Genomic DNA, 20,314 nt, shown 5'->3' with positions numbered 1-20,314 from the left:
TCCGGACGCAGCATTAAAATGCAGCTCTCAGTGGTTCATCACAGCATCCTGCACACTCCTCACAGCAAAGACTCAAACACACTTTGACACACTGAGGAAGAAACGTCTGCTCTCCTGCTGCACGCTGGCCTCGTCGCTCAGTCTGATTGATCAGTTCAGTAATAACACGGCTTCATCAATCCCACAGATTATAATTTCTGCAGATTCCATCACATGCTGCTGGCTGTGTGTGGGATTGTTGTGTGAGGGAACAAAAAGATTAATGACACAGTGAGCAATTGAAGAGAAAAGAGAGGCCTCAGGATTTCTTGTGAAATCGCTGATGTGATCTTTGAGCTTCTGACATCTTAAATCTGTAACTTTATTAACAACAATCCAGGAAACATCCAACAGCACAAGCACAGTCCAGAGGTCCAGCCACTCACGTGGCAGTCAAAGAGGCTGCGCCCCTAATAATGAAGACAGGTGAGTCATAAACACATTCTCATTATGTAGGAGGAGGTCGTCTCTGTAGAAACCAAACAGTGTTTGTATCAGGCTGTAAACATGTTTATTTCTGTTGTAAAGTTTTAACGGGACGGACATACTGCTGGAGCCCCTGCTGGTCGTCAGAGGAGCTACAGGCTGTGCTGGGCTTCTGATTGGCTGTTTTAGATGCCGTTATTTTTGTGCCTCTATTCTGAGCGCACATTAATAAAATGCAAGCGCCAATGTTGCATTTTGAGGAGAAATTTATTTTGATTGAAGAAAAGTTTAATTTGAGAGAACAAAATTCATTGCTGCGTGTAAGAAGTGTATTTCTTTTGTTTGCTACTATTCATATACACCCACAATAACAGCCCCTCTTGCTCAGTTGTTGGCATTTGTTCTTGCTCAGACCTCTGCTTTTTGTGCTGACAGACATCCGCTGACCTGCTCTCAGTACGGAAGCGTAGAGCTGCCACCCAGGCAAAAGAAAAATACAAGTGTATCACGTTATAACGTGAAAAGTTTATTGTTCTAACAAGATACTTTTCCTGTTTGTACAATATACTATCATGTTTGTACAATATACTTTTCACGTTTGAACAACATAATATCACGTTATTACAATATACATAATTATCACGTTCGTACAATATAAATATTATATTGTACGAACGTGATCATATATTGTACAAATGTAAAAAAAACAAATACCATTACAATAACATTTTTTATTGTAAGAACGTAAAACGTGTTGCGTTCGGAAACCCAAATCCATGGTAGGTGTGGAGAGCTCACGCTCTTCAGAACTGGCACTTAACTTTGAATGCCCTGCTTTCAACATGGACACAAACACTGAAAGCCCACTTCTGAGATTTCTTCGGAATCGTGGTGTACCTGAGGACTGTCTCTTACGAATGCTACAAGAACACATAAGTGCTCTCCTGAGGGGGAAATTTGTAAAACTCGCTTTTTACGAAGTTACAGCATCTAAAAATGTGACATATTGCTAAGTTAGCAACCACAGCGGTTTTCGCTTCTCTCGCTTTGACTGCGTAAGGACGTAACGGTAGGCTGCATTGGTGTGGATCTATATGGAATGGAGAATGTAAAACAAATTAACCCGCTGTATAAAACTGGGTCGTTGTATGACCACATGTTACTACTTAACCCGTATGCAGATTCCAGGTTTCGTAAATATATCGCTATATTATGTGATGCACAATGTTTCCTTGTTTATCTAAAAACAAATGAATTAAACTGTGCTTATATTGATATTTGGCTTCAATTTAAAAAAAACTGTGAGTTCAACCCCTTGTTCTCTGTGCAACTGAAAGATACGTGAATACTAATTTACTTTTTCAAAAGTGGGCGTTGTATATACTGTAATATTTCTATTAATAACATGTTAGAGAATCTCATTAATGTTGCTGGCATAGAGAGAGGAAAAGAATAAATGCTAAATATTGATGGCTGCCACTAAAATAATAACAGACAATTATCAAAACACATGTGAAATGTACATACATTTTTTTAGTGAGGTACCTCATGTGGTGTGGCAGCAGGTATACCTTGTACTTCTGTATAGTAATAAATATCTCTTATTACAGATTGATGCCACAGTGATTGATTTCATGGATGACAAGACCCTGTCTGGTTACATCCCAACATATGGTGATCGGATAGCTGCCAGACGGTTCTGCTTGGAAAACAGTGGTGCAAGTACTAAGGAATCAAGAAAAAAAACTCATTGCTCGAAAAATTGAAGGAAAAGATGGGAATCAATGAAAATGAGAAGAAACCTGATCATGAGGAGGCATTTGTTTCTAAGAGAAAAAGAACATATGCAAAAAACAACAAATGGGCTGAGAAAAAGACACGAAAAATTGAGTTAGGGTGGATCCATGAAGGTAAGCAAGTGAGAAAGCGCAGAGGAGGAGGAACAAGGACCTTTGATGTGCCCAAAAACTCCAAAAAAGCTGACATATTACAGTATGCTAAAGATCTTTTCTTTCCAAGTGGAAAAAGCAAATTTGGAAGATGGGAGGTGTTCAGTCATGACATATTAGACTATCAGGAAGAGGCTGTATTTGATTAAGATGTCACAGTTGGAGAACTCTACTCAGCACTTAAAATGGGAATGTTGAGATTTTACTTGTGCACAAGAAGATTTTCCAATGATGAAGATGATGAAGAAGTTTATGATAGAGGGAAAACACATGTAAACAATGTTACACAACTGACTGATTCACATCAAGGAGATGAAGAAGCTTCTCACACTGTTGTGATCTCATCATCAGAATCTAGGAATGCTGATGAAGATGTATTATTAGACACATCTGAGGTAATGATCGGACCCTACCTTGGAGAGCCTCTGCCTTGTCAACTTGATGACACTGTAATAGATGAACCATTCCTGCAGTTTGAGGAAGATGATCTGGTCATCACATCCATTACACTTCCTCCAACAAACACAGCAGTCAGTAGTCCAGATACATCTATAAGCAATGAAGCAATAAGCTCTGCAGGATCATATGATGTTGTCTGTGTTACCATCAAACTTCACAGGGTTACTATTCTGGAGGAGATGATCAGCCAGTTCAAAGATCCAGCACTCCTCATACACCCTCTAAAATACACCTACATTAATGAAAAAGGAGCTGATGCAGATGGCGTATCAAGAGATGTGTATGCTGCATTTTGGTCAGAGTTTGTGGACAACACAGCTGAAGGAGAGGAGTTCAGAGTGCCATCACTGTCTCCTAAATGGCAGGAAGAAGAGTGGAAATCCATGGGTAGAATTTTACTGAAGGGATTTCAAGACCATGGATATTTCCCTTGTCGCCTTGCTCCTGTTTTCACAGTGGCACTCATCTTCGGTGAGAATCAAGTATCAGATGATCTGCTGTTTGAAAGTCTTCTCTTTTACCTAAGTCAATCAGATAGGGATCTGATAACAAGGGCACTAAAAGAAGATCTTTCAGATGAAGACAGGGATGAAGTGCTGGATCTCATGGATAGCCTGGATGTATCAGTGCTTCCAAACAAAGAGAACTTAAAAGGCCTTCTTCTGAAAGTCGCACACAAACAATTAATCCAAAAACCAGCATATGCCGCAGAGAAAATGTCCTTGGTTGCAAGCCACTTCCTAAAATAAGCTTTTCAAAGCCCACAAGATGTCCTACAAATGTATGAAGATAAAAAGCCAACAACGAGAAAGCTTTTGAAGTTGCTTACTGCCTCTCCCACCACTCAAGCAGAGAAGCAAAGCTTCAGATTTCTGAACCAGTACATCAGAGGACTTGACGATACAGGGCTCAGAAGGATGTTCAGGTTTCTTACTGGGTCAGATGTCATCTGTGTTGACAAGGTTGAGGTACTGTTCACGCCTGTGGATGGACTGGCACGATGACCTGTAGCCCACACATGCGGCCCTCTTCTGGAACTACCATGGACATACAGTGGGGCAAAAAAGTATTTAGTCAGCCACCGATTGTGCAAGTTCCCCCACTTAAAATGATGACAGAGGTCAGTAATTTGCACCAGAGGTACACTTCAACTGTGAGAGACAGAATGTGAAAAAAAAATCCATGAATCCACATGGTAGGATTTGTAAAGAATTTATTCGTAAATCAGGGTGGAAAATAAGTATTTGGTCACCTCAAACAAGGAAAATCTCTGGCTCTCACAGACCTGTAACGTCTTCTGTAAGAAGCTTTTCTGTCCCCCACTCGTTACCTGTATGAATGGCACCTGTTTGAACTCATCATCTGTATAAAAGACACCTGTCCACAGCCTCAAACAGTCAGACTCCAAACTCCGCCATGGCCAAGACCAAAGAGCTTTCGAAGGACACCAGGAAAAGTATTGTAGACCTGCACCAGACTGGGAAGAGTGAATCTACAATAGGCAAGCAGCTTGGTGTGAAAAAATCAACTGTGGGAGCAATCATCAGAAAATGGAAGACATACAAGACCACTGATAATCTCCCTCGATCTGGGGCCGTGGGGTCAAAATGATCATGAGAACGGTGAGCAAAGATCCCAGAACCACACGGGGGGACCTGGTGAATGACCTGCAGAGAGCTGGGACCAAAGTAACAAAGGTCACCATCAGTAACACACTACAACGGCAGGGAATCAAATCCCGCAGTGCCAGACGTGTTCCGCTGCTGAAGCCAGTGCATGTCCAGGCCCGTCTGAAGTTTGCCAGAGAGCACATGGATGATACAGCAGAGGATTGGGAGAATGTCATGTGGTCAGATGAAACCAAAGTAGAACTTTTTGGTATAAACTCAACTCGTCGTGTTTGGAGGAAGAAGAATACTGAGTTGCATCCCAAGAACACCATACCTACTGTGAAGCATGGGGGTGGAAACATCATGCTATGGGGCTGTTTTTCTGCCAAGGGGACAGGACGACTGATCCGTGTTAAGGACAGAATGAATGGGGCCATGTATCGTGAGATTTTGAGCCAAAACCTCCTTCCATCAGTGAGAACTTTGAAGATGAAACGAGGCTGGGTCTTCCAACATGACAATGATCCAAAACACACCGCCCGGGCAACAAAGGAGTGGCTCCATAAGAAGCATTTGAAAGTCCTGGAGTGGCCTAGCCAGTCTCCAGACCTCAACCCCATAGAAAATCTGTGGCGGGAGTTGAAAGTCCGTGTTGCTCGGCGACAGCCCCAAAACATCACTGCTCTCGAGAAGATCTGCATGGAGGAATGGGCCAAAATACCAGCTACTGTGTGTGCAAACCTCGTAAAGACCTATAGTAAACGTTTGACCTCTGTTATTGCCAACAAAGGTTATGTTACAAAGTATTGAGTTGTATTTTTGTTATTGACCAAATACTTATTTTCCACCCTGATTTACCAATAAATTCTTTACAAATCCTACCATGTGAATTCATGGATTTTTTTTTTTCACATTCTGTCTCTCACAGTTGAAGTGTACCTCTGGTGCAAATTACTGACCTCTGTCATCATTTTAGGTGGGGGAACTTGCACAATCGGTGGCTGACTAAATACTTTTTTGCCCCACTGTACACGTCCTACCCAGAACTACAAAATGAACTGGACAATGTTTTGGCTGCTAAAAGCTCTCATGAGTTCAGCATAGCTTGATTAAAGTCCATCATGTTTAAACCAAAGAATGAAAGGTTTGCACTAACAATGACTGGCTATGAAGCTCTAAAGTTTGTTAAACCCATAAACAGGGAACACATCATTGTATAAAAAAAGAAAGAGCTTAAATTTCAGGGAAGTGTTTTATTTCATATTTGAATTTATTTTCAAAAATTGTGGATAATATCAATTTGTTTCCACCATGAAAAATGTAAATTTCAGTTTAAATTTTCATACTTAAAAGTTTTACTAGTTTAAATGTTAACTAATTATGTTTAATAAGTTCATATGGTTAGCAGCAAGAGGTGAACTATGCTTATTATTAGTTCTTATCATGTGTCAAGGTCCTTTTCCACAGGTCTGTGGTGCAGTTTTGTAGGATACAAGATGTCTGCTAGGGGATGTTTTGTTTAGTAATAATTCAAAAGACTTAATATTAATTATTTTCAAGTATATTTGTTTTACCTTTCCACCAGTCATTTGTTTAGAACATATTTTAAGGGAATAACTTTGGAAGGCAATGTGTTTGATGCAATAGTTGACTGGAATAAAAGACAGAAAATTGGCACATAAGTTAAGTTTTGTAGTGTTTATCAAGAGTCCGTGTTTTCTTCTCCTTGAACAAAAATAAAAGGGAGGTTAACATCTAACAGTGTTTGTTAATTATTAAATAATGCAGAATTTTTACATTTACCAGTTTACAAGAAACTGTTCGTGGATGAATAGCAGTTGCACAATGTGTTCAGTAAAATTGAAAACAATATTTCATGAATGATAATGTATAGGATCAGCAGTTTAAAAAATGTTTTTTCGACAGTCTTAAAACAGAAATCAGATATAATAGAAATTCAGTTAAAAAATAATTGGACATGCCAAAAGGTTGAGGTTTTTCAATGCACATCTTTACTGATTTACTTTTTAAAACATTTTGCGTATTCAAGCATTTACTTCAATGTTCTCATTTCAATTAATAAACAGGTGTCAGATGTTTTCTTTAGATGGGAAGAAAACACCAGTTTTTTGCATAAATCTCTCAGTCAAAATATTAAAAAAAGAAAAGCAATACTAATACAAGGACCTGCTTTAATTTTGCTTCTTCACTGGAGTACACAGATTTGGTAAAATATATTTAGACATGCTTGCTTGCTACTATCATGAACCGAAAATCCAAACAAAATAATAATGATTGTCTTTTCTATTGTTTATTGCACAATAAAACATTGTACCAAAAAATATGTGCGTAAAAATTCCCAAAGCCCAATTATATTTAGGTTTATAAGTCCTTCAGTATATAGGCTCTCAGGAAGAGATACAGTTCAATGGATTCATCTGCTGTGCTTGGTGGAAGTAAGAAGTTCTCTGACATTATAAGGCAACACAAGCTGAAAACTGTTTCATCACAGGTATAAGGTCCTCTCTGTTGACATTCTTGTTTACAAGCATCCACTACCTCGCGAGAAACCTCTTTCAGATGATCCTGTCCTCCAAAGAGATGAGGGATGGTGTACATGAGAATCGGACATCCACTTGGAGCAACTGCATTTCTGCTTCTGCGTATTATGTGGGTGTTCCACATATGTGCAACTTGCTGCAGCTCTTCCTATTAAATATTAAAAATTAAAAAATATCATATCAGTAAAAGAACACATTTCTCTTGGCTCAACGGGTTTATTCGCTCGGTCAGCAGGTGGCGGTATCCTCGTACACTGGGGAGTAAACTGCCATTAAACGAACAAAAGAAGAAGAAAACATCTGCACATGCGCGGTACGGATCGGGTAGCCCCGATTTGTACGGTCAGACTTTACACATGCGCAGTAAGGATCAGAGAGTCCTGATCCGTAACTTTCTTTTTATTTTTCGTTTTTGTCTACATTGTATTGAAATGCTTCATTATTGCAAACATTTTAAGATATACTTGTTATTCTTAACAGATACTCTGACCCATAACTATCGTAAAACGCTACGACCGGAAGTAGAAACCTTTCGCGCATGCGGGGTACCGATCGGGTTTCCGGTACGGATCGGGTAGTGACACTTTTTTTTTTTTTTCTTTTATTAGTAATATAAACATACAAACAAAATGCACCATATATTACAGATTCAGAGAATAAACATTTCTTACATATTAGCAACTTTCATATATAGTGAAAATAAAATATAAAGATGGGGTCACATAAATTAACAGATTATTAACTCACTAAATCAAAATCTTCTACAAAGGAAACAAAAAAAGCAGCCTTTTTCTTTTTAACTAAAGTCAAAGATTTAACCAACAGGTTTAGGTCGTTTTTCCAGTGAGCCAGTGTTGGTTTAATCTTAAAAAAGCGACATTTATGTATAAAATACTTACACAAGATTAATAACACATTAACACCATAATTAGCTTTCTTTTCTTTCAAAAACACTCCAAACATTATCATATTTAAGGTAAATGGGGTAATTTGAATCCCACTGGAATAAAGCCAGGTATGAAAATCCAACCAAAATATTTGTATAAAATTGCACAAAAAGAATAGATGGTCCAAATCCTCCTCTTCTGTTTCACAAAATACACAATTACCCGTTTCTATTTTGAATCTATCACTAAGGAGTCTATTTGTCGGGTAAATTTTATTCAGGATTTTAAATTGGACTTCTTTCCCTTTAGGAGGGATAGGGAAGGTGATATAATCAGTTCTTATTTTTTCAATTTCTTCCCTTTGGAAATCTTTTAATATGTAATTACGTCTAAGTAAATTTGGAGAATAAAGACTCCTTAATGAAGATCTAAGAAACTTATTGTTGCATTTAACATCACAAAATCGAATACCATCTATATATAATTGCCTTAACTTGGGGGAGATGTCAGAATATATTATATCATTTACAACTATGTTTTTAAGTGACAATGGAATGGATTTTATAACCCGATTAAATTTACTTTTAGAACATTGGATATTAAACTTTTGGCAAAAATCTTGATGTCCTAGAACATGTCCTTCCTCATCTACAAAATGGGCAATTGCCCAAACACCTTTTGATAACCAATCTTGAATAAAAATAGATTTTCTGTTCATCAGTATATATCTATTGTTCCAAATTGGGCTATTATGTGGAGTGAAATTATGTTTAAATAACATTTTCCAATAAAGAAGGACCTGTTTATGGAATTCAGAGAGTTTAGCAGGTAGCTTAGTAATTTCAAAGTCACACTTTAGGAGAAAGTCGATACCCCCTAGTGTGTTAAAGACCTTACTTGGTATAAAAAACCAAATGGAGTGTGGATTATTTAGGAAGGATTTTAACCATTTAAGTTTCAAAACACCATTCATTATGTCAAAATCAATTGTGTTTCCACCGCCTTCAATGTATGGTTTAACCAAATCATCTTTAGATATATAATGGCACTTATTCCTCCAAATAAAATTAAAATTCAAGCTATTAATTGTTTTAATAACTTTATTCGATATTGATAGAGAGTAAGCTGGATATATAAATCTAGATAAACTATCCATTTTGGTTAATAATATTCTTCCAAAAATTGTGATGTCTCTTTGTAACCACTTATTTAGGATTGTCTTACATTTGTCAACATTATCTAAAATATTTACTTTTTCTAAGACTTTGTGATCTTTTGAAATTGTGATGCCCAAATATTTTACCTCCTTCTTCACCTTTATATCGTACAGTAATTGTGAATTACACTCCTTTAATGCCAATAATTCACATTTATTTAAATTTAACTTTAAGCCTGAAGCTTTTGAGAATGTAGTGATTATTTGTTTTACCAGGGGAATCTGATGTTCATTTTTTAAGAAAAGAGTAGTGTCATCCGCAAGTTGACTAATTATTAAAGAATTGTCCATAATCTCAATTCCGGCAACGCTGCTGTTTTTAATTAGAATTGCGAGCATCTCCACAACCATTATGAACAACAACGGAGAGCTTCCACACCCTTGCCTAATTCCTCTTTTGACGCTAAATCTTTTACCAGTGCCATAGCCTAATGACACAGAGCTATTTATATCATTATACAGTATATCTATTATCTTCCTAAATTTATCCCCAAATCCAAATCGAGTTAGTGTTTCTAAAATAAAAGGATGTTCTACTGAATCGAAAGCTTTATAAAAGTCCAAGAAAAGAATAAAACTGTCATCACTAATCAGATCATTGTAGTCCAGTAAGTCTAAAACCAATCTGATATTATTATGAATGTTCCTGTCTTTCAAAAACCCTGATTGTGTCTCACTAATTATACTTGAAACCCCTTGTTTGAGCCTTGTTGCAACTGAGCTAGAGAAAATTTTATAATCTGTATTTAATAAAGTTATGGGCCTTAAGTTATCCAATTGTCGTTTATCTTTGTTTGGTTTAGGAATTAATGTAATTAATCCTTGTTTCATGCTAGACATCAATTCTCCCTTTTCAATACTGGCCAGTATAGCTTTGAATAAAATTTCCCGTAAGTCTTCCCAAAAAAATTGGAAGAAATTAACTGTCAGCCCATCTGGACCAGGGGATTTATTAAGTGCCATTTTCTTAACAGATGCATCTAACTCTTCAATTCTGAAGTCAGATTCACATAATTCCTTAAATGATTCATCAATTTTAGGGATCAGATTATCTATTTGATCAAAAAAGACATCACAATCTGCTTGGGAGAACTGTGAGGAGTATAAATTGGAATAGAATGTATAAGTTTCATTCTCCAAAATTTTAGGGTCGTCACATTCAATGCCATCAATTAACAGAGAAGATATAAAATTTCTTTTCTGTCTGCTCTTTTCTAAATTAAAAAAATATGAAGAATTTCTTTCCCCCTCCTCAATCCACTTGGCCCGTGAACGCACAAAAGTTCCTTCTGCTTTATTTAGGTAGAGCTGATCTAATTTAGTTTGCAACTCCATAAGTTTACTCCTTTCTTGGGTATTTAGATCATCTTTACTACAGCAATAAGTAATTTCTTGGAATAATTTACATTCATATTCTCTTTGCTTTTGACTTATGTTTTTACTGAATTGAATACTAAATTCTCTAATTTTGAATTTAATGAATTCCCATTTATTGATATATCCTACAATTAGATGATCAGCCATAATATCTTTTATAATTTTTTTGACTATGTTGCAGTAGTCTTCATTTTGTAAAAGTTTGGCATTGAACTTCCAATAAGTTCTTTTATTTGATTGTCTAATTTCCGATTCTAAGCACAGTTCAATAAAGCAATGATCAGATAGAGGTGCATTTGACATTGCAACTTTTACAGTGTGGCTAAGAATGATGTCACTTCCTAGCCAATAGTCTATTCTAGATTTACAAGCTCCATTTGGTTTAAACCAGGAAAAGCTCTTAATTTCTGGATTTCTTACTCTCCAAATATCTGTCAAGTTGTTATTAATCAAAAATTCTATAATTAGGTTATTTTTTTGTGGTCTACCTGTCCTTGAGGGCCATCTATCAGTCCATTCATCAGGAGTCATATTCCAATCACCACCCATTAAAATGTATTCTGTAGGGTATCGACCTTTAAGTTCAAAAATATTTGAAGTTATATCTTCTAACATAATTTTATTCTGACTTTCATTGTTATATCCATAAACGTTGACTAAAATGAAAAACAAACTTTCAACTCTCATTACAGCAATCAACCAATGACCATTCAAGTCAGTTCGTTGTATTACAAGATCCCCGGGAAAGTTATTGAATAAAATTGCTACATCCCCCGACCTCATTGAGCCATGGCTAAACAGGATTTTGCTACCCCATTGGTTTGACCAAAAAGATACATCACTATCAGATGAATGAGTCTCTTGTAGAAAAATACAGTTTGATTTTTTACCTTTGCAGTACAAAAATAAGGCTTTTCTTTTAACAGATTCTCTTAAACCCCTAACATTTAAAGAACCAAAACAAATGTTAACATTCAACATGAACTATAGACAGAATATCACTCACCACGTGAGAAAAAGAAGAAAAAAAAAAGTACTAAATGCTGAGCTCCTCAGACCGCGAACAAGTTTCCACTATTTCAGTTTTTGTCATTTTTAGTTCTCCTGTCTTTCCTCAACTTTGCGTCCATCAATGAAGGCATGTGGACCACGAAAGTAGGCCCGTTTACCCGCACGTCTTGCTTCCTCCACCAGAGGCCATAGGCGCTGTCGATCTTGTATGTCCTCCTGCGGCAACATCTCCGCGAAGCTGATGCCTTCTTGCTTGCAGGTTGAAGAGTCTTTGGTGCGCCTCCACAATTCTTCTTTAATTCGCCTCTGTGTAAATAGAATAATGATGTTTCTGTTTCTGCCATCAACTCGTTTCCCTAAGCGGTGGACAATATCAACGGCCTCTTCTAAGTTCAAGTCAGGGGCAATCTTCTGAAGCGTTTGCAAAACCTTCACTCTAATGTTTTCATCTTTGTCTTCCTTCACCCCTTTCAGTTTTAGGCACCACCTCATTCGGTAGCGCTCTTGTTCTCTCACTCTTCTTTTCAAGTCTTCATTTTCTTTAAGCAGCTGTTCATTCGCATTTGCCAGTTTAACAACTTTCAGTTTGCAATCAACTATCTCTGCAGCATTAAACTCTACAGCCTTAGCCAAGCTGGCAACCATAGCTGCACTTTGTTTGTTTTGTTCCTTGATATCCTCCAGTTGTGCTTCAAATTTTTTGTCAAGTCCCATAATGGCTTCAAAAATAGTTTTATTGGAGATATCATCTTCCTTCTCTGAAGATTTTGTTCTTTTCTCCTCTGGCGGTTGTTTTGAAGGAGTTGGCGGCGCCGAGTCTGTTCCCCGTTCTCGCTTGTTTAAGCCCACGTTGGCAGCTTCAGTGCTAGCATAGCCATGGTCACTGACTTTAGCATGCGACGACGTCTTAACAATGGGGTTTGACGGCACAAATTGCAGCTTTGCATTCTTAATAACCTTTTGGGAATCCATAGTTATAGTTCGAGTGGAAAGAGAATAAAGTTACTTAGTAAATTTTGCGGTCTTTCGGAGCTCCTGAAAAAACATGACTGTTCAAGCCGCCATCTTGGTGCCTCCCCGGGTAGTGACACTCACAACTATAACATCTCTGCTCCGTGCGCTCAACTCTCTGTACACCGTTATAAGTGTGCCACAATGATATGCGACAATGGGACTCAATCTCTATCCTTTTAATGATTGTGTTTTTGGTGTACTAAGTAAGCCACATGTATGTTAAAGTGTTCGCAGAAAGGAAACTGTTATATCTCATAAAAATGGCCTTCATAAATTTATGTATATGTATATATGTGTTTTTTTTTGTTTTTGTTTTTTTGGGGGGTTTTTTTGTTTTTTTTTCTATTTCGTTTGGTTTCTTATTCAACCTTTTCAAGATGTTGTTGCACTAATGTTGTCTCCCAACGAGAGATTGTAATATGTGCATAAATTTAATTAAAGTATGGGGGGGGAAAAAAAGTGTGCCACAAAACCAACCAATCACAGACTTGGATGTCAATATTCTGATTGGCTGTTACGGTATCCAATCAGCTGGCTAGCTACTGCATTCCGGAAACACGGTCCAGAATGTAGTTAAATCCAGTGGAGTGGTTTGGTTTAAACTAGATTAAAACAAACACTGGTCTTAATTATATATATTAAAAAAAAAAATTTTTAACATACTAACCGAAAATGGATTTAGCTATATTCTGGACCGTGCTCCTGGAACAGGAATAGCCGATTCGAATATTGGCATCCAAGTATGTGATTGTTTCGTTTTGTGGCACACTTATAACTGTGTACAGAGAGTTAAGCGTGCAAGGAGCAGAGATGTGAGCGCGAACCACACATTGAGAGCAGGTCCGCAGATGTCTGTCAGCACACAGAGCAGAGATTTGAGCGAGAGGGGTTGTTGTTGTGTGTGTGTATATGGATAATAGCAAACACTGAAATACATTTCTTTCACGCAGCAATGCATTTTGTTCTCTCAAATTAAACTTTTCTTTGCTCAAAATAATTTTCTCCTCAAAATGCAACATTTGCGCTTGCATTTTTTGTTTACACGCGCTCAGAAGACAGGCACAAAATAACGCCATAATTTTCCTCCGTCTTCATCACTCACGTGGAGTAACAGCTTCTGTGTGGAGTCTGCATGTTCTCCCTGTTACGGCATTTGTTTTCCAGCTTCCTCCAACAGTCCACAAAACACACATGCAGGTAATGTGCTCTTAGTCCCCTTCTATTGGCTGCAGAGGTGACAGCCTGCTCACCTGTCCAGGTGTGCTCCCCTTCTCAGGCAAAATTAAGCTAAATAATAAAATAAACGTTTGGGTTTGTTTTTTTATCATTTACAAATTCTACATTCATGTAGTTTTTATCAAATCATTCATTTGTTCACATGTTTAATCGGGGATTTGATATTTTATCTCTGAATTAGTGTTTTTCCTCACACAGCAACTTTGAGTAAAGTTGAACCTGTGACTCGCTGTTACTGTAAAGACGCGGCTTTTTATTTCATTTATCGTTTTGTTTAATGGCTTAAAATTTTGTTGCTAACATTCGTTTCTAATCATTTTGGCTTTCAGTTAATTGCTTTTATTATTAAGCATTTTAAAAAATTATCTTATATTAAACACCATGTTTTCTAATATTTATTATTTTGCTAAATTTTGAGGGATATTTTTATTATTCAGTATTTCAGAGTGTTGCCTTATTATTATTTTCTGATCTTCTTCTTCTACGTTTTTATTGCTTCATATTTTTTTCTTTTCTTATATATTTATTCTCATAAACTTGATTTTTAAAATCTTTTGATGTTATTTTTTCTTTTTTTCAAATTCTAACTTCATTCTAAATATTTTAATCAAAAACTTTTAATTTTTATTTTTTGGTGATGATTTCTTTCCCCTTTATCTGAAATGTTGTTGTTATCATTAAATGTTAATATTTTTGATTTCTATCATATAGTTATATCGTAAAGTAAATACTGTTGTTATGATTATTTGTGTCAGTCACTCAGTACACCTGTGTGAGCAGGGAGTGGTGGGTGGTTGGTGTGTCATTGAGTTGATGAACATACTTGTCTGCAGACGAGGTTTCATCTTCCTGCTTTTACCTTTACGGTAAAAGCAGGAAGATGAAACCTCGTCAGCGTTTCCTGAATCCTTCATGAAGACGTCACAGACTTACGACCCCACAAGCTTTCAGCCACAAGCTTCTGGCTGGAGGGCTTCAGTCTCTAACAGGAAGCACCTCTGCTGTGTTTCTGCTTCACGCTGCAGTCGATGGCGAGAGGATCAAAGTATCTGCTGTGTCACCGGCCTCCAGAGGGCACTCAGTTTCCTCCTCCAAACATGGCGGGTGGCGTGGATAAAGCTCCATCACTCTCCTGAGGACCTGGAAACACAGACTTCACTCATCTTAATTGGCCCTGAAGCAGTGCTTTGCCACTCTCGGCTCCCTTGGCGGCTTCTTTGAGTCTGAGGAGGGAGCTCGTTATGCTCCCATGCAGGCCTTTAACACTGAAGCGTGATATTAGAAAATGATGAAAAACTGTGATCAACACGTCAGGAAAACGAGCCGTTTGCTCAGGAGAGGAAAATATGTGAGCGGTGTGCTTCTCACTGATGTACAGACATAAAACTTAATGATTATGCTGAAGTAATGAGGGTTTAAAAATACCACAGCTCAGGCTTAGAGCAGAGTGAAGACCAACACTCTCAAACACCACCTCCAGCCTCCAAGCAGCTCTTCTACCTGCCTGCACTGACCTGCAGGAGCTCCTGTCTGCTGGACTGAGCTCTGAGGTGACGCCCTCCTCAGACACCAGTCTGTGGGCTGAGCTTGTGATGATGCTGGCGAGCTCCACTAAATCTCTCAGCTGGAGAGTTTCAATACAGCCATTAAACCACAATAGAATCTCAGTTCCAGATGTTTAACAGCTGTGGTCAGAGGTGCCTTTAATCCAGGTGTGAGGAGCATCATCAGTCACCTGAATCCTAAAATTGCTGTTTAAATGTTCACAAACTCATCTCTGATTTTGTTTCTTAGTTCTGGATTCACGTTTTTGTTCCTAAATCCTGCAGCAGGACGCAGGATTTCCTCTGATCATCGCCTTGGTAACTGATGCTGAGTTCCAGGTTAGAGATCAGCACGTATGAAATCATCGCCTGCTGACCAATCAGACATGTGTAGGACAGCATCACCCTAGCTGTGTAGCTTCAATGTGCAGGCCAGTGGCCATGTTCTGCCTTCTGTTTCTGGTTCCTGATGCTCTCCTGTGATATTATTCATCAGTGTCTCCTCGTGTTTGTTCCTCCTCACCTTGCAGAGAGTTTTTGGACAACACCTCCTCCTTCTAGGATGTTTTGGTAACAGATCCTGCTGGACGAGGAAGAGCTGCATGTGAAACACACAGAGGCGCCTATCTGTCCTGCACTCCACGTCTCCAGCTGCAGACGTTTCATTTTCAGTCACTTCTTTTTCACCTTGCTGCACTTGCCAAAGTCACATGGTCCCAAACAAAGCTGAACCCTGACCAGGTCAGACTCACGTGGTCCTACTGCAGCACCAAGGAGTTCCCGCGTTACGTAGGAGCATTTGAGCTCAACTGCCAGAGGATTCCTCCACATCTGGACAGAGCCAGGGACCAAAGCAGAGACACATCTGGAGAGGAGAGGGGAGCCTCAGCAGGCTTACGTAAGACACCATCTGTCAGTCAGTCTGATCACAAACAGCTGCAGCCCCAAATCCCCCGACACTTCACAGACTTCATCTGTCCACAGCCTCGCCCGTCAGCTGCCTGCATTGGCCTGACCCCCCTCCTCCTGCTCCTGCTCCTGCTCCTCATCCTCATCCTTCTCCTCATCATCACCCAGAAGGTCGCATTTGAACTCATGCATGAGTCTTTTTATCCCACTGGTGACGGCTGAATATTAATGTGCATTATGACTTTAAACGTCCCAGCAGTGCCGGCTAATGTGAACAGAAATCTAATTTGTTGATGCTCCGCACAACACAGTAGAGTGATTATGTTAGCACAGCCACAGGTGTGTAATAACGTCCAACAGGTCATTAAATGTTCTCATTCCCTCGCACTGCAGCACAAATGCGCTCTTTTATGTCACTAAATCTCATCTAACCTTCTAAAACCTGCAGATATGTGCAGTCCTGCCACCGAGAGGTCAACAGCAATAATCTCAGAACCAGGTGTGTCAGACTCCGCCTCCAAACCTCATCTTTAGGCATTTTTTTAAAATATTTATCTATGTATTTAGAAAGAGGGATAATACATAATAATTAACATTTTCACAAATGTAAATATGCCAGATTATAGCCTTCAGCTAATTTCCATCTGAAAACCCTCTGACAGGTTGGTGTTGCACACAAGTTAGTAAAGAACACACAGAGACAGTATTTACAGACCATTTATATAGAGAAACAGTTATCACATCATATTAGAACAAACAATGACAAAAACAAATGGACAACATAGCAAACAATAACAGAAACACATCAATTATATTGCACATGCCCTGATATTGCACTGACCCATTGCACCAATAACTGTTTCCCTTTTTGTAATTCTATTTCACGTCCAATATATAATCAAGATTAATTAGACATGATCACATGCTTGTGTGTCCATCAGCCACCCTTTTAAATGACTCCTAAAAATAGAGGGAGACTTGTGCTTTCCCTCACTGGCAGTGGAAGACTATTCCAGAAGCTCCCTGATATGACAGAGCATTCTGTGAAAAGGTGGTCCCTCTAAATGCCAATTCACAATCACCTCTCACCGTGGCTTAAGTCAATCAAGACCCAGTAATACTGCTAGACTTTTGTTTAATAAGATCACTCATTGGTGGAGGCGCCAGACCACCTTATAGATTAGACAGGCAGATTTAAATATTTTGAAATTAATAAAATGTAAAAGCTTGTATCTATCTAGAATTTGACATTGGTGGTATGACAAAGGTTTCTTGTCTAATATGTTCATCCTGGGTTTCAGAACAGCTCCTGCAGGAAGCATGGTAAACTTTTCTAATTCCTGCTGAGGTCTTGTTGTTTTTCAGGTAACTGATGTTCATTGGCTCGCTAAGTGTGACTCACAGCTGATAAACACAGGCCTGTGTCATCTGCACATGGAGAAAGGGGGCGGGCTCACAGGTGAACAGCAGGTCACAGTGGCACTGCTGAAAGCCAGCACTGGAGCCGGTTCACGGTGGGAGGTGAAGCTGAAGGTTGGGTATCATGTGCTGGAGCGCCATCTCCAGCAGCTGATGGAAGCTTTGCTCTAACGTGCTGGGTTTCGTGTGTGACACTCAGGTCCTCCATCACACAGAGACAACAGCATTTCACTTTAAACTCTTACATAACGCTGCTGGAGACCATGTTCTGATCTGCAGCTAACGTCTCCCTGAGAGGCCGGCACACTGAGGTCAGAGGTCAGACTGGAGGAACACAGGCACTCGAGCAGGTCAGCGTTTTCTCCCTCATGTTAGAAGGTGTGTGTGTGTGTGTGTGTGTGTGTGTGTGTGTGTGTGTGTGTGTGTGTGTGTGTAGTCAGAGCACGATGTCCTCGTTACACTGGACGGTCCTCATTATAACTCTGACCCTCCCCCTCCTCTGTCCGAGGTTATCAGGCGGCTGGGCGCGAGCATTTCTGTCTGCGGACAATTGAGGGCACGCCCCCTCCTGCGCAGCCTGATGGGAAGGATGGAAGAGAGCGCTCTAATGGAAACCAATTACAAGGCCATCATCGTGGTCACAGCTAACGTCAGAGTGAGGTGACACCAAGGACGGGGGGAGGTGGGTTAGCCTGCAGGTAGCTCTCGGTAGCTCAGGTAGAAACATTAGCTGTCCTGCTCGTGAAGACAAGCAGAGATCAGGGAGAGACTTTTCTATTCACCACAAAAACAGTTAGTTAACGATGTACGTCTTTACCTCCTAACAACAAACATCTGAGCTGTCAGTTTTTTTCAATTCAGCCACAGCTCACTGTGGAGTCAAACTGGTGTGTCTTTTATCACACCAGTTCAGGTTTGAGGAAAGGCGTGTGTATTATTCACACACCTGAACCCTGAGCTGTTTCTCTTCATGTTTTACTATCCACAGTCCTGACTGCACAAGTGAGAAAACAGTGTGGTCATCACCCTGCAGCAGCCTGACACACAGACGCACACTGACATCATCACGAAATGCGACAGCAAAAAACCTGTGAGACAAACATATTTTACCACATGACACACATCCATCCATCCATCTGTCATCATCCACCCACCCATCATCCATCCATCATCATTCATCCATCCATCCATTATCCATCCATCATCATCCATCCATCATCCATCCATCATCATTGATCCATCCACCCATTATCCATCCATCATCATCCATCCATCATCCATCCATCATCATCCATCCATCATCATTCATCCATCCACCCATCATCCATCCACCCATCATCCATCCATCATCATCCATCCATTATCCATGCATCATCCATCCACCGATCATCCATCCACCCATCATCCATCCATCATCATCCATCCACCCATCATCCATCCACCCATCATCCATCCATCATCATCCATCCATCATCCATCCATCATCCATCCACCCATCATCCACCCATCATCATCCATCCATTATCCATGCATCATCCATCCATCCACCCATCATCCACCCATCATCCATCCACCCGTCATCATCCATTCAGCCATCCATCATCCATCCATCCACCATCATCCATCCATCCATCATCATCCATCATGCATCCATCATCATTAATCCATCCATCCATCATCATCCATCCATTCAGCCATCCATCATCTATCCATCATCCACCCATCATCCATCCACCTATCATCAATCCATCATCCACCCATCATCCATCCATCATCATCCACCCATCATCCATCCACCATCATCCATCCATCCGTCATCATCCATTCAGCCATCCATCATCCATCCGTCATCCATCCTTTATCCATCCACCCATCATCCATCCATCATCCACCCATCCTCATCCATCCATTATCCATACATCATCCATCCATCATCCATCCATCCGTCATCATCCATTCAGCCATCCATCATCCATCCACCCATCATCATCCATCCATCATCCATCCATCATCCACCCATCATCATCCATCCATTATCCACGCATCATCCGTCCATCATCCATCCATCATCCATCCATCCGTCATCATCCATTCAGCCATCCGTCATCTATCCATCCGTCATCATCCATTCAGCCATCCATCATCATCCATCCATTATCCATGCATCATCCATCCATCATCCATCCATCCGTCATCATCCATTCAGCCATCCATCATCCATCATCCACCCATCATCATCCATCCATTATCCATGCATCATCCATCCATCATCCATCCATAATCATCCATCCATCCGTCATCATCCATTCAGCCACCCATCATCCATCCATCCGTCATCATCCATTCAGCCATCCATCATCCATCCACCCATCATCCATCCATCATCCATCCATCCATCATCCACCCATCATCATCCATCCATTATTCATGCATCCATCCATCCATCTACCCATCATCCATCCATCCACCCATCATCCATCCATCCCTAATCATCCATTCAGCCATCCATCATCCATCCACCCATCATCCATCCATCATCATCCATCATCCATCCATCATCATTCATCCATCCATCCATCCATCATCATCCATCCATCCATTATCCATGCATCATCCATCCATCCATCATCCACCCATCATCCATCCACCCATCATCA

At 39.7% G+C, this 20,314-nt stretch overlaps 1 protein-coding gene, 1 long non-coding RNA gene and 1 pseudogene across 4 annotated transcripts in view; 2 read left to right on the top strand and 1 right to left on the bottom strand.

Moving 5' to 3' along the window:
* Positions 1-20,314, bottom strand: part of LOC146649564 (uncharacterized) — a 380,555-nt gene that overhangs the window by 246,611 nt on the left and 113,630 nt on the right. The window lies entirely within an intron of this gene.
* The window catches only part of LOC146649569 (uncharacterized), a 35,862-nt gene that overhangs the window by 10,717 nt on the left and 4,831 nt on the right, over positions 1-20,314 (top strand). Inside the window, exons 3-4 of one of the 3 annotated variants that reach the window (XR_014908368.1) lie at positions 15,860-18,312; positions 18,646-18,747. This is a non-coding gene — a long non-coding RNA (uncharacterized LOC146649569). Of the gene's footprint in view, positions 1-15,859; positions 18,318-18,645; positions 18,748-20,314 lie in introns of all 3 variants that reach the window. The other 2 variants (XR_014908369.1, XR_014908370.1) reach the window with 2 other exon arrangements.
* LOC146649570 (uncharacterized) lies at positions 451-6,322 on the top strand (annotated as a pseudogene).

The sequence above is a fragment of the Rhamphochromis longiceps genome, linkage group LG17 (assembly GCF_057381845.1).
Source record: "Rhamphochromis longiceps isolate RC_006_pf linkage group LG17, R_longiceps_female_GT1.1, whole genome shotgun sequence".
Taxonomy (NCBI): domain Eukaryota; kingdom Metazoa; phylum Chordata; class Actinopteri; order Cichliformes; family Cichlidae; genus Rhamphochromis; species Rhamphochromis longiceps.
This window is presented reverse-complemented; position numbering and strand designations above follow the sequence as displayed.